The sequence below is a fragment of the Canis lupus genome, chromosome 33 (genome assembly GCF_048164855.1).
Source record: "Canis lupus baileyi chromosome 33, mCanLup2.hap1, whole genome shotgun sequence".
In the NCBI taxonomy this organism is placed as follows: Eukaryota; Metazoa; Chordata; class Mammalia; order Carnivora; family Canidae; genus Canis; species Canis lupus.
Genome location: NC_132870.1, coordinates 18583743 through 18598573, shown reverse-complemented (window position 1 = coordinate 18598573; position 14831 = coordinate 18583743). Strand labels below are relative to the sequence as shown.

The window sequence follows — 14831 nt, the reverse complement described above, 5'->3', positions numbered from 1 at the left end:
GAGATGTGATGACCTCATTCTTCCGAAGGCGGTTCAGGATCAGATACAGCAAACTGGGCGGCATCCTCAATTTCCTGTCTCACTTCCACACCGATTCGCCTCGCCGCTTCGGTGCTGGCGAGCTGTTTGCCCTCCTGTCCTCGAGCAGCCTAATGGGCTCGCTGCTCTCCACGTCTTCGGGGCGCGGTCCCAGGGTGGCTCAGGCTGTGTCCGCGCTAAGGGCAGGCCTGCAGCTCCATCCCTACGGGCCCCTTTTCGGATGGGCTGTCGGTCGCTGCAAACTTAGCTGCCTCCGGAACTCACAGGACATCCCCTCCCCCCACCGTCGGTCCCGGGGCCCTGGCGACAGCCGTGCGCATCCCTGATTGGCAGCGCCATCGCCGTGGAGCGGCCCACAGACGTCTTGGCTCCCCCAGTACCTCCAGGCCTGCGCGACGCCAGCTCCCAGGGCAACCGGGGTCGCCGCCCTAGGAGGTCCCGGCAGACCCGCGTGTGCATCGCGCCCCCTTTCGCTCGAGCTCCGCCCCCGCCCGCCGGGTCAGCTCTGCGAGAACCGGTCGCACGGAGATTCCACGAGGGGAGCTCGAGCCCTGAGCCCGACAGGAGGTGCTGGCGACCGGTGGGGCTGATCCCGGCCTCCAGGCCCACGCGACACCTTCCTGACCGTCGCACAAGTGACCGAATCCACGGATACAGCTGATCCGCCTTCAGGTCCGGGCGATGCGAACTAACTGCACCGCCTGGTAGCATCTGAGCCCATCCTCCCGGGTGAGCACGGTTGTCACCGGGCCGGGGGGGGGGGGGGGGGGGGGGCCTCTAATCGATAAAGATCGCACTTCTTAGTTTTTTTTTTTTTAATTTTTATTTATTTATGATAGTCACAGAGAGAGAGAGAGAGAGAGAGGCAGAGAGAGAAGCAGGCTCCATGCACTGGGAGCCTGATGTGGGATTCGATCCCGGGTCTCCAGGATCACGCCCTGGGCCAAAGGCAGGCGCCAAACCGCTGCGCCACCCAGGGATCCCAAGATCGCACTTCTTAATTGCAAACGTAGCACCGTGTGCAGAGTTACAGGGTGCCACCAGCACCCTCAGGCGCCCAGGGGTCCCGCTGCCCTCGCGGCCTCCCTCCGGGGCCTCCCTCTGCGCCAGCGCCCAGCAGCGCCACCGTGACCGCGCTGGCGACACAGGCCGCGCCCCCGCGCCCCATCACCGGGTGGCCAGCCCCGGGCCTTCCAACCACATTGCGTAAGGTCGCCACCTGACCGTACAACACCCCGATTCTAAGCAGTGCCCTAGTCATTGCTAAAACCTAATAACGAGAGTCCCTTCTCCCTGCTAAACACCACAGCAGAGCATCCTGACCCTGGATCAATGGAAGGGATCAATGGAAGGGGGGGGGGTCCCCCAAGACACACGAAGGTTCTGACAGGTTGGGCCCAAGATAGTCTTACCAGTGTTTCTTTAAAGTCTTTAAAAAAAGTTCTTAGAATATGTATGAACATTGTATCCTACTCCATAATATACCATATTTATCTTAATGTAAAAAGAAAGATGCAAATTATTCATGATTTACATACTTGACTTTAAAAACACACACTTCTAAAAGAGAAGTTGGTGTTCCAAAAGAATATGGCACATTTATTCTATGGTTTCTAGTGCTTGTGTCACCTGAGGGGAGGGTCTGGGGGAGGCAGTTGATGATACCTAAACCCCAACCATAGAATGACAGTCTAAACCCAATAATAAGCTTTGCTTGGTGTGGAAAGTGTGGAGGTAGGGTTGAGATGCAGATTGTGGGTAACCACCACCAAGTTTTTGATGTGGCACTTTTCCTCATCTTATAATAATCCTGAATCATGTCCATTTTTATTCTGATTTTCTAATTTGCTTTTTTTTTTTTCCTGTTTTTACCTTGTCAGGCCTTCAACCCAGGTCTTCTGGGTTTCCACAGAAAACATCAAGATGCAGGTGGCTTTTATATCGACCTAAATTGATTCAGTCTTAGTCCAGGATATGGAGAAGCATTTTCTTATAGTACTTTTTTATAGTAATCATTAGAAAGTGTAACTGTGTAAGGTGACTCTCTATATAATATACAGTTTGGACTGAAAGAGACCTATAGAGTTTGCTTAAGTCACCGGTAACAGTTCAGTTACCTGTGTCATAGGACAAAAGAAATTGAAGGTCTAGGGTTACAGAGATCACATATCATTTTCCTTTTTTGTGTTTTTACTAGGAAGGTGATTTTTGTACCCTAATAAGCCACAGTCATATCCAGGGATCTGGTTCTATTTAGACTACTAAGCAATTTACCTCAATGCATCCTCTGTTTTATATCCACTGCCTGTTTATAAGTAAAGACACAAATAAAATGCAAAATCCGTGTTTGTAAATAAATCCTTACCCAAATTTCCCTATGACATGTCCAAAGCAGCTGGCTTCTCTAGGTATCCTTGCAGGTGTTATTTTGAACACTTCTTTTGACACTCTGGCAGGAAGCAGAGCTTGTTAAAAAGTTACAGTATCTCTTAAAACTTGATCCTCCCCCACCTTCCCAGTCCAGCCATCATAATGGGCCTCCTCTTTTTGCTCAACTTAAAATTCTGCTGTTGGAATTCATGGTCTTGCTGTGTTATTTGCTCTCTCTTTCATAGTTAGCCTCTCTCCGCTGTTCTCTTTCATTCCTTCAGGTATTGGACATCTCCAGGGAGCATTATCTCCATGAGAATGAGAAAAATGACACTGCAGGATGGAACAGTGGTGTTAATGGGTCACTGAGTGACAGCTGAGCCTTCTCTCAGAGGTATCAGCCAGGCTAGCACTGCCAGGAACACAAGAGCTATCCAGTAAAGTGTGCCAATTTAATCTTGTCCTAGGTAGTCTGGGCTGCAAAGATAGAGCTCCCCTTAAAAGCCCAGTGTGACGAGGCTAAACCCGACTCATGCCAAAGGAGAACATGCAAAGATGCTAACTGGAAAATACCTGTGCCACAGGTCACTACAGAAGATAGCCCTTTTTTTGCTTGTTTGTTTGTTTGTTTAGCCAACAGGCTGTGGTCAAGATAATACATAATAAAATATGAAAATCCAGGGGCCTCTTGGACATCATATAGAGTTAACCTATATTAACCTAGATTCAACTTAAAGACAGATGCAATCATATTTATAGAATATGATATCCAAGTATTTCCCCTAAACAGATTAATTCTAATGATTTTTTTTTTTTGCATTTTTATTTGTCATGTTCCTAAACCCATCCACATTTTTTAAATAAAAGTGGAATTTCCAGACAGCAGTGTAAAAGTTGAATATTCACCAAGGAGCTCCTGAGCTGCTGAGCTTCTCCTCTTATCTGCCCTCAGCTACACAGGATTTCAGGCGCTGCATGGATGACAGAGCCGAGAGTGGTATACTTTTCTTCACATAATTTATTTTTCATCCTGTCATTGTTCAATACCATGTTTATTACCAAACAGAACTAATAGTCATCTACATGCTCACCACTGAAATGCTGTTCGCAATTAAAATCTCCATAAATTCTAAGTTTTAATTAACGCCAAATCTTACTTCTAATCTATTTGAAATTAAAGGAAAACAGATGAGCACTTTTATAAGGCCAATGGTCGACTTTACATTTAATTAATAAAAACCTAATAAAATTGAAGCCAATGATTATAGTAGCAGTCATTCACATCAGTATGACAGAATTTCACATTTCATGTCTAATGGTTGATACTCCAGGAGCATTTCTGAATCTATCTTAAAAGTGTCACCCCTTTGCATCAATAGTATGTAAAATATTTTTTAATAAGTAACAAGGAAATGTAAAAAAAAAAATAAATAAACAGTGATTTGAAGATATTTGAATTCTTCCAGCAATAATTGCTCTTTTTTGCCAAATGTTAAGTGAAGAAAACTGTTAAAAAGTGAATATGTTCTAGATAAATAATATCAAGTCTCATGATATGATTAATTAGCAGTGCATTTTTTTCTTAGCTCTAAGATTTGGTAATTAAGAGTGATGAGCAAGAACTTGGTGAAAAAATTAAGACTTATATATAACTTGGAGAAGAATTTTTCCCATTTGATCTATTACTTTATCTCCCTTGGAGAAAAGGGAAAATGTCAGTACCATATATTCTGCAATCAAGCAAAGTTCCTATTTAATGTTATAATAAGCACGATTATTTCAGAATAGTTCAGAGCCCTGGGCAACCAATATATATATATTTTTTCTTCTCACCCCCATGAAAATTCTGAAGTATTGTTAAATAAAATTCAGGACAAATTATCATGACAAGAACATTTGATTAAAAACAAGATGTGAAGTGAGAGTGCTCTTCATTCCACCCAGATAATGATGGTGTTAGAAAAGGAAAGATATTATGGGTTAATTTTTAGTAGCAACTAATAAAGCCACCATCTTTCTCCTGCTGGACGAGCAAAATCACGTGAGTCGTCATGCTCTTAGCACATAACCCTCTATCCTAAAACTTTGAGACCAGGGTCTAGCAGAAAATGATAAAAGGGATCATAACACAAAACTATAAAACTTTTCAAACTTTTAATAAGCTTCCGATAATTAAAGCTGTAATTGAATATGGCCAAGTCAGATAGAAATAAAAATTCATGTATAACTCGGTGTTAAGATTTAGTATGGCTTCATGTCTCAACCAGTAAAGGATGAATAAAGGTGTCAAAAGTTGTGGACTCATTTCTGCTCAGCATAATCCGCATTCAGAATAAAAATCATCAATTCAAAACATATTTCTAATAAATCAAAACAGATTCAACAAAGCCTAAGTCAGAGGTAGGTCTATCTGCATTTCTTCCAAAAAGTGTCATTTATGCTTTCTGGGAAAGTGTTTTGTTCTGAAGATTTCAATTCTCAAATAATTAAAAACTCATGTCCCAAATTGTTAATCTTTAAATAACATAAATTTTCCCTAATAACCTTAATTTTAATAGCAATAAAGTATATATTAAGTGTGATAGTGAAAATAAACTGTATATCCAATAATGAAATGAGGGCTTCTCTCCTCTGTATAGTTTTTCATAATAGATTAGTATCTCTTAACTGTACCATATTTGATGTTTTCTTTATAAATGACCTCCAACAACCCTTCTTCCCAACAACTTTGGGTAAACTCTTACCTTTTTCTAGTACCGGTATGCAGTAACAAAGTTAGCATATTTTTTTCTCTTCACCTTACTTCTTTGAAGACCTGAGTCACTGAACTAGGTTTAGAGAGACAAAGGAATATTGGCAAAATTCCAGGGCACTGCTGCCCCCTAGAAGGAAGTTTGAGCAGCACATTTAGCCATTACAGGCAAATCATTGGGAAAAAGAGCAGTCTGAGAAAGAAGGCAAATCTTGCACCCCACTTTAACAACCTCCTGCTGGCCACGTCATCAGTTTTCTTTGCCCTATTCCTATCTAAGTGTGGGCACAGTGCTGCCTATTACATCCTAAACCTAGATCCTCGTAGAGTCCATGGCTCACTCTCCAGAGTTCCTTGCAAATATGTACAGATATAAAGCACAATTTCCCTGGCAAAATAATACCTTTTGAAAAATGAAGGTGAAATTTTAAGCTATCATATGCATTAATTTGAGATTCAAGGCACTGTTGTATATACTACACTGGTAGGTGATATCCTTGCAGATCTTTGCTGGAGATACAAAGTGTGTTCATATGATCCTCATAGAACCAGGTAAGGAAGGCAGTTTCTAGCATTCTCAATTATCTGTGTGAAGAAAGTGAGGCATAGAGAGTTTAGGTGGAAGGGAAAAATTACAAAGCCAGTAAAAAAAAAGTGTAATATTTATTCTTCACTTTTGCTGCACATATAATCAAGTGCTTTCCTTCTGTATGTCCCCTTTGTGTACTAAGTTGTAGAGATGCAATGATGACATTCAATTAGATTTTCCTCAACTTAATCCAGTTCATATGGAAGTGCTGTGCTATGAGCTTTCCCAGATTTTCTGGCACTGGGCACAGAAAAGGACACATCATCATTGAATGACAGAAGAAGCGACACATGAGCAGCTGTTATAGAGGCAATAAAACTAATGTATTGCAATCCAGGCAATGGTTACAATGACAGTTTGTCTTTATTAGGATCAATGATGAACAAATTAAAAATAGAGTACTGTCAAACTACAACATTCAAAACAGAACACTCTAATTTTGTAAAGTTGTGTTGTCTTCTTTAATTTGGTAATACAGCAGAGCTGAAAAGGCACACTGGGAAATATGAAAATCAGGATCTCATAATTATGCAATACGTTATGAATATGAATGGCGTTTCTCCAAGCAACCTAAGACAATGCTGTAGATGTTTTATGGAGCTTTCTGTGCGTGAGAATCTTTCTGTTCCCACGGACCCACTGTGTATCTAGAGTCTAAGATATTTCCATAGTACCCAATACTGTAAATCTAACAGGCCACCATGGGAGAAGCCTCAGAGAGGTTTTTAAATAAGAGGCCCAATAAACATCAACCATATCGGTAAACGAAGATAGGACGCAAGAAGAGATTTTAGGCTCAAACATGTGAGGCACTCATCAAAAGCACCATATTCAGAAAGCAAGATTATTGCTGGATTATAGAGGAATTTAATAAGCTCCTATCAGGGCCACCAGCTGGCTATGCTGCTTCCATTCTCTTAGGCCATGAGCATCATACTGGAGTTTATGATGAGTTTCTCCAAAAACTCTTAACCTTTATCTGCCCTCATCTGGCCCAATAAAATTATCATCTATTTACAAGAATGCATTATAATTTTTAAAGAGATTTTCCATATTTTATGGAAATTTTCCATATGGAAAATTTGGAAAATTTTATGAAATGTATCATATCTCCATTGACTTGAGGAGAAGCAGATCCAATGTGGTTAATGATCCGTGTAAACATTGGATATATCCTCAGGTCATACATCTAGGTCATGGAGAGCCAGTCTCACCTTCTGATCCAGTGTTCCTTGTCTTACACATACTACACTGCTCCCTGCAACCCAGCTGCCTATCTTCTGGTGAAGTTTTATATTTATCAGAGCTTGCTTCCCACTAATTTCAATAGAGGAGGAGTTCTCATCTTATCTGGAAATCTAACTCCTCAGCCCTTGCCACACAACCTGCTGTTTGCCCATAATGAGATACCCTCTCACTTGTGTGTTGCCCCCCACCAGAGAATCAGCAGTTCTGTCTTCTCCTTTGGCCCTCTTTCATGCTCATATTTCCTTAACTCTGAAAGAAGATACCTGAGTGGCCATTGTCTCTTTTAGATCTCATCCTAGAGTGTTCCTTTTATCTAGTCAAGCTCCACAAACAGGCAGCCCGTCTCCACGGTCTCCATTTACTTTTCTCTAATTGCTTCCATATGCTTCTACAATCTGTGTCATCAACAATGAACTGAAATTTCTCACATCAAGGACTTGGCTAAATGTAATGACAACTTTGTATTATCAATCTTTGGAACTCTCCACCACATAACATAAGTGTTTCTCCACAGATATTATCTTACCCTAACTTTGGGGGGGGGTCATGTTCTTATGTTGCTTATACCCCAAACTTCATTTCCTGATATGTCAACCATGACCCAAAAAAGTAAATGTGGGTCTAAAGTTTAATACTATGTGCTCTATTCTTGCCAGCTTAAATGATTACCCACAGAGTCTCATGTGATTTATTGGTTTAATTCTCACCAGTAGGGAACTGCCAACTATATTTTCAACATTAAATTCCCTTCATTCTCTCTAATCTACCAGGGAAAAAGAATATTTTAAAGCTCTGTGGTTATTTAAGCCTGAAAGAGTCTAAAAAAGACTTCTTGCCATTTACCCCTTTGAATAAAAATTTCTTCCTTCTCAATTATTTTTATCATTAGAAACCCATTCTGGGTTTATAAATTCAATATATACTTTGACTATGAAATATTTTTTAAAAATTCTACATTCTAAATGCAGAAAAGCAAAAAATATTTAAATCACCCTACAATAATTGCTGTTAAATTTTAATGTATTTCCCTTTATTTTTTATTTCTAATATAATTAGGATATATTATGAATTTTTACCGAGCTCTTTTTCTTGGTATCATATAAAATTATTATTAAAATAATCAAAAGCTATTTAAAAGATGATTTGAATGGCTGCCAAAAATTCCCCACTATGTGGATGTGCCATAATTAAAATGTTTACCTAAGACTGAATACTTATATTCTGACTGAGTTTGTGCTATATTCCATACATAAGGGGAGTACTGTTTCTCAGAATTTAATTTACAACGTTTTTAATGCAAACATATTTATTTTTTTTTATTTTATTTATTTATTAATGATAGAGAGAGAGGTAGAGACATAGGCAGAGAGAGAAAAACAGGCTCCCTATAGGGAGCCTGTTGCAGGACTTGATCCCAGGACTCTGGGATCATGACCTGAGCCAAAGGTTAACCACTGAGCCACCCAGGTGCCCCTAACACAAATGTAATGTATTCAATGTATCAGTCTCTTCTGTTATGGTTCCACTCTTTGCAGATAGTCATGTGCTCATATACTATGAATAACTATTTATTGTTTTATACTTTTGTATTTAGTCTTTGAGATAACCAGAAATTACTGGATACTACAAAGAGGTGATATTATAACTCTATTTTGTCCACTCAATTCTTCCACAGTCATGTATTGTATACTCTGTACTTTTGTTATTTTGGGATGCTGATTTTATATCTATCTATCTATCTATCTATCTATCTATCTATCTATATTTGTTTATCTATATTTATATCTATATGTATCTATATAGATAGATCTATAGATATCTACATCTCCATAAGCTAAAAATCTTGTTTCTAGGCTTTTTAGTTTTATTATCCGTCAGTTGATTCATATGCTAACATTTCCCCGGTTTAATTATTAGAGCAAAAATAACTACATATTTGATAGACCAAGCCCTTTCTTATTACATTTCCTTTCCTTTTTTTTTAAGATTTTATTTATTTATTTATGAGAGACACACAGAGAGAGGCAGAGACATAGGTAGAGTGAGAAGCAGGCTCCCTGAAGAGAAGAAGCCCGATGTGGGACTCGATTCCTAGACCCAGGATTATGATCTGAGCCAAAGGCAGATGCTCAACCGCTGAGCCACCCAGGTGTCTTTCTTTTCCAAAATCCTTCTAGATTTTATAGCCTGCATACTATTGCATATGAAGATCAGAGTAATTATATAAAATTTTAAAGTAATTTGTAATTAAGATTAGAAGTCCATTAAACACATAGTTAAATTGGAGAGAACTCTATCTTTATAATATTTAGTTTTGCCATCCAAAAATATGTATCTCCCAGCTTATTCTGAATTTGACACACGGACATTACGTGGCTTTCCTTGTGAATTCCATTCATTGTTTGTAAGTTGCTTCTCATCTTAAATGAGGGTGGCTTTAATAGACAATTATTTATTGACTTCTTGTTATGTTCCAGGCACTTTGCTGAGTATATTGCAAATGATACTTCACTTAACTATCATATCAATTCAATGGCATAAACAAGAGTGCATTTCTTATTTTACTGATGAGAAAACTAAGGCTTTAATAATAAATATTTCCAGGGTGCCTGAGTAGCTCAGTGAGTTAAGTGTCTTGTCTGCCTTTGGTTCAGGTCATGATCCTCGGGTCCTGAAATTCCCTCCCACTCTCCACATTGGGTCCCTGTTCAGTGGTGAGTCTGTTTCTCCTTCTCCCTCTGCCCCTCCCTCCTCATGCGTGCACTCATGCACTCTCTCTCCTTCTTTTTTTTTCTTTTGTTTTGTTTTTGTTTCTGTTTTTGTTTTTGTTTCTCTCTCTCCTTCTTTCATAAGTAAATAAAATCTTAAAAAAATAGTAAATGTTTCCAGGAACCAAATGTCAGAAAGTGATAGAAACTGAACTCAAATCTAGATTTGTCTAATACTAAAGCTTCTAATATTTTACCAATGATTATTAAAAAGGATTAGGCAATTCTTTGAGAATAAATGATCTGTTATAAACAAAAATGTATGTTACAAATGTTCCCAACTGAGTCAAAATAATGAAATTCAGGTATTTAACAGTTCAAGAAGTAACCGTATCAAAGAAAAGATCTTTGTCTCTTATTTATTCCATGAAATTGCACTTTCTGTAAAATAATAAAAAAAAACAAAGCAGAGGTAATATTAGGAAGGAATGCAAGTGAGACAATCATTCACTTTTTAAAAGAAGACAGTGAGATTCTAAATGGTACTTTGCATTATGCTCAATGCCCTTTAAGCTCAAATCTTATCCATTCCTGAAAGGTTACTACATTTATCTGCCATTGCTAAAAGTTGTTAAAAGATAACAAGTTAATATGCAGTCCTTTATGAATGAAAAGGAAGCATATCTGATACATTTTTAAGGGAAATTGTATATACATTTGCTTTAGCTATTCAATATTGTTAATTTGTGGTGAACCATAGCACACAATTACCTCAAATTCGAAATGACGGAAGATTTGAGGCCCAACATGTGAAAATACAGATGGCTTCATATCATTGACAATAAAGTAAAACAACAACCGACCATAAACAAAAATAAGGATGATGCTAAAACAAGAGTAATTTGTAAATAAAAGGGGAGAATATCAACTATTGGACATCAGGGGCACTTCAGACTTTGTCAATATGCTAAATCAGGGCCTGCAGTAAACCGTGCCCTAATTTTGTATTATGAATATGAAATTTTTTAGCAACTACAAATAACTTAATCAGGAAGTTAGTAGTTAATAGCCCTTAATCACATGTAAAATTGTGTCTCTCAAACTTTGTTCATTCTACTATATAATAGAATCAAAGATTTACATCTTTGAATCAATTCCCAGTCCATCAAGAGGATCCCTTGTGGCTTTTAAGTGGGCAATTCAATCATAATCTAAGCATCCTGGCTGAGGGGCAGGAGCTTCAGAAAAGAAAAAGAAACACTGCATTTGGAGGCTATTTTATTATTGTCCATCTACCTGGATGGTGGAGCCAGAATAACAAATTCAGGGTAAGAAATGCATTTCTTTTTCTCCTAAACTAGCTTGAAAAGCAGCTTATGGGGAAACAACAAACAAAAAAGAGGGAAGAGGAGGGAAGTAAGAAGGAAAGGAAGGGAAGGGGAGAGGATGGAGTGGAGAGGGGGAGGAAGGGGAGAAGGGAGGGTAGGAGAACTATTTGTGAAACCAACAGAGCTATAAAGTCTTCATTCTGAGCAGAATATCCCATCATTTGCCTCCCAATCATTACTGTTTGCTAAAAGATGGAATGTTTAACCATGTGGAGCATTAACATAAGCATTTATTTGTGTCACTTAAGGCAAGGGAAGGAGTATATAACTTATGAAAACTAAAAAGTGACACATATGTTATCATTAGACCCCACCTCTACTTATCAGCATTGTTTAGTGGTTCTCAATCAGGGTTTCAGAGTTTTTGGTCTAGTTCTCAAGCTTTGTACTCAGACTGAATTAATACCAACTTTCCTGATTCTTCAGTTATCAGATGGTAGACTGTGGGACTTCTCAGTTCCCAGAACTATGTGACCCATTGTCTACATCTATACCTACCTGTAACCATATCTATCTATCTATCTATCTATCTATCTATCTATCTATCTATCTATCATCTATCTATCTATCTATATTGATATTCATACCCATAGCTATATCTATATCCATCCATCCTATTGGTTCTACTTCTCTGGAGAACCCTAATACTCTTGCATATAAAAACCTATATTCCCTCAAGTAGAAGACACGTCAGGAACCCAGGCTCCTTCCAATTCTCTGTATCCCTATCCTTAGCCTTCATTTTTTTTTTAAGATTTATTTATTTATTCATGAGAAACACAGACTGAGAGAGAGACAGAGACATAGACAGAGAGAGAAGTAGGCTCTTCGCAGGGAGCCCGATGCAGGACTCGATCCCCGATCCCAGGATCATGACCTGAGCCGAAGGTCCAACCGCTGAACCACCCAGGTGTCCCCCTAGCCTTCATTTTTATATTTCAAGATGGCTGCTAGGTTTCCAACCATCACATCTGCTTTTCAGGGAGCAATATAGAGAGAACAAAAGAAAAAAAATAGGTGAAGTGTACATGCCAAACATCTTTGAAGAAATTTTCTTTGAAATTTCACTTTTTTCTGCTTATATTTCATTATTATATTAGTGTATACTATTAAGTAGTAACAAGGCCATATTTAATGAAGGGTAGGAAACCTGGAAAATACAGTCTTCCCATTAGGCACATAAATAAAATAGAGGATGCAATTCTTCTTAAAGAAGAAGCAGCAGCAGCAGCAGCAGAGAATGGATTTCGGCATAGATGACTATAAGTTTGTCACAGAATAAATTAAATAACACTAGAGGCTACAGTGCTACTAGGGATAAAGTTTCACTCATCCCAAATGATGTCCAGTCACCTATCGCACATATCTTATCAGAGATTTTTAATGAAATCTGAATGAAATTGAAAGAAAGCAATGAAATTGAAAGAAAGCAATAAGAAACTCTCCTAATAAAAGCTTAAACAAAATAAATAAATAAATAAATAAATAAATAAATAAATAAATAAATAAAATAAAAAATAAAAATAATAAAAGCTTAAACAAATATGATGACAACGTGAAAAACCTTTTCCTCAGTTGTGGCTAAAAATACAGAAGCACTTCAGGAGCATCTAAGAAAGGGAGTGTAAGTGAAGGAAAGTGTTTGGGTCTAGCCTCTTCAGAAAGCTACACACTTAACTTCTACACACTTAAGACCTGTGAACTTCAACTAAGTTAGGAGCAACCTCTAGCTAGAGCTGAAGTTTAGCGCTGCACATGTGACCTCTTGGGGCGGTGTGGGGGAGTGTAGTCTCCCATATCTACCATATCCTCTCCCAGCGAGTCCTTCTTGAGCAATTTCAAACTGGTACAAGACACAATTAGCTAGTCTTACCTTTATGCTTTTCTTTCTAAGTCAATATCTTCCAAAATCTTTTAGTGTCCATTTCCTTTCAATTTTGAGTCCCTAACACTTTGTGTGGCATTCATGGTGAGATCTGTCTAGTGACACGGCTACCACCATTCATTGCTATGAATCAGCAATTTAGCCCAATGCCCAATTGTTGCTGCCACTAACTCTCTGGACTGAAGTTGCTGTTGACACTCTGGGCCTCTGGAATTGGGGAGAACAGTTTCACAGACTCATATTCTTGCTGCCTTTGCCCATCTCTCCATTTTTTTACCTCCATAAGTTTTGGGGAACGTTTTATTGGAGCACAACAGGCAAAGCCAGCAGGCCAAGTTATGATTGCCAAATCATCTTGAACCACATTCAGAAATTATTTAAATAATTTCCATTCTTGATTCAATGGATTAAGTGACTTGAAATTAAGAACTGTTCCTCCAGATTTTCTTTCTTTGTCCTAAATTTGAATACAATTTTGGGCAGCTGACCTAACGCTGCTTACCTAAACCTGTCTCTAATAACTTAAGTCTAGAGACCCTTAAGTCTCTTCAATACACAAAGAGCTCAGCTATCTTTGAGTTTAAAAATAGAAAGCATAACTCTTTCCTTTGGGGTTTAAGAGACCCATGACTGGACAGACTTTGTAACAAATGTAATTTTGCCTCGCTTGTGCCTGCTAAAGAAAAGCTCTGCTTATAACACCTTAAAGCCTGAAGTCACATAGATTATGAGCAGAGAGCTGTTTTGCTGAGGCTCACGCTTTGGCTGGTTTTTGAAGTCTTGCTGGGGTCTTTCCTTTGCTGAGCGCCACATGACCTGAGTTCTACTTGCCAGGCTGCCTATGTCTGCCCATTGGCCAGTGCCCAAGGACCCCTATGCAAGATCATGTGGCTGGCTGACTGCATCTTGTTCAGGCTGCAGCAGTTGAAATCTAACTGCATGACCAAAAACAACCCAGATGAAAACACCATTTATACCCAAAGGTGTGGCCACAAAAGAAGCCTTGTTTAGGTTCTATTTGCTTATATTTTCCTCCCTAAAATTTTGATCCCTCTGATTTCTTTCTTAATAAGTAGTCTGGGCATGGAGATGCCTGGGTGGCTCCGTTGTTCAGTGGTTGCTTTCAGCTCAGGTCATGATTCCAGGGTCTTGGTATGGAGCCCTGCATTGGGTTCCCTGTTCAGTGGGGAACCTGCTTCTATCCCTCCCTCATGCTCATGCTCATTCTCAAACTCTCTCTCTCTCTCTCTCATATAAATAAAACCTTTAAAAAATAAGTTTTCTGGGCCTAAAACTGAAACGATGGATTTTCATAGGGCGATTGACAAATTGAGAATTTGAAAAGGTACCAGATGGAGGCCAAATGTCATTTTTATTATATTAAATGTGGAAGATGTAGTTTAGTAAGAAAAGTAAATGGGCTTGCTGACTGTGCTCTACAATTAAGCAGACTTAGCCACCAAGACACAAGTGATACTATGAATTTTCACACAAGAAAAAGCAGAATTGTGGGCAGCCCATTGCCAAGGGAGGAAATAAACTGAACAGAATCCCTAAGTTATATTTTCCAAACTGCCAAATCTAATAAGCACTGTCTCTCCCATGAGGTGGAATGAATCAAGGAGCATTCCAAATGCTGAATGACAGGGTTAGAAGTACACATCAGGAATAAAGATCCCTGATGCTTGCCCAAATAATTTTGTTGAGCCTGATATTAAATAATTAATAAAATTATTTATTTAAAATTTCAATAAATGTAGAGATCAGAAAGCTAATAGAAATTTTAATAAAGACTTGATCTATTCTCTCAATCTATATTTCTCAATGGGGACACTATTCACTTTTTGAGAGG

The 14831-nt window shown here is 38.8% G+C and overlaps 1 long non-coding RNA gene across 1 annotated transcript; it reads left to right on the top strand.

Annotated features, from left to right (window-relative positions):
- The first annotated feature begins 583 nt into the window (after positions 1-583).
- Positions 584-3089, top strand: LOC140623634 (uncharacterized). The gene is made up of 2 exons (XR_012023191.1): positions 584-768; positions 2691-3089. It is a non-coding gene; the product is annotated as an uncharacterized lncRNA (long non-coding RNA).
- Positions 3090-14831: the final 11742 nt, after the last annotated feature.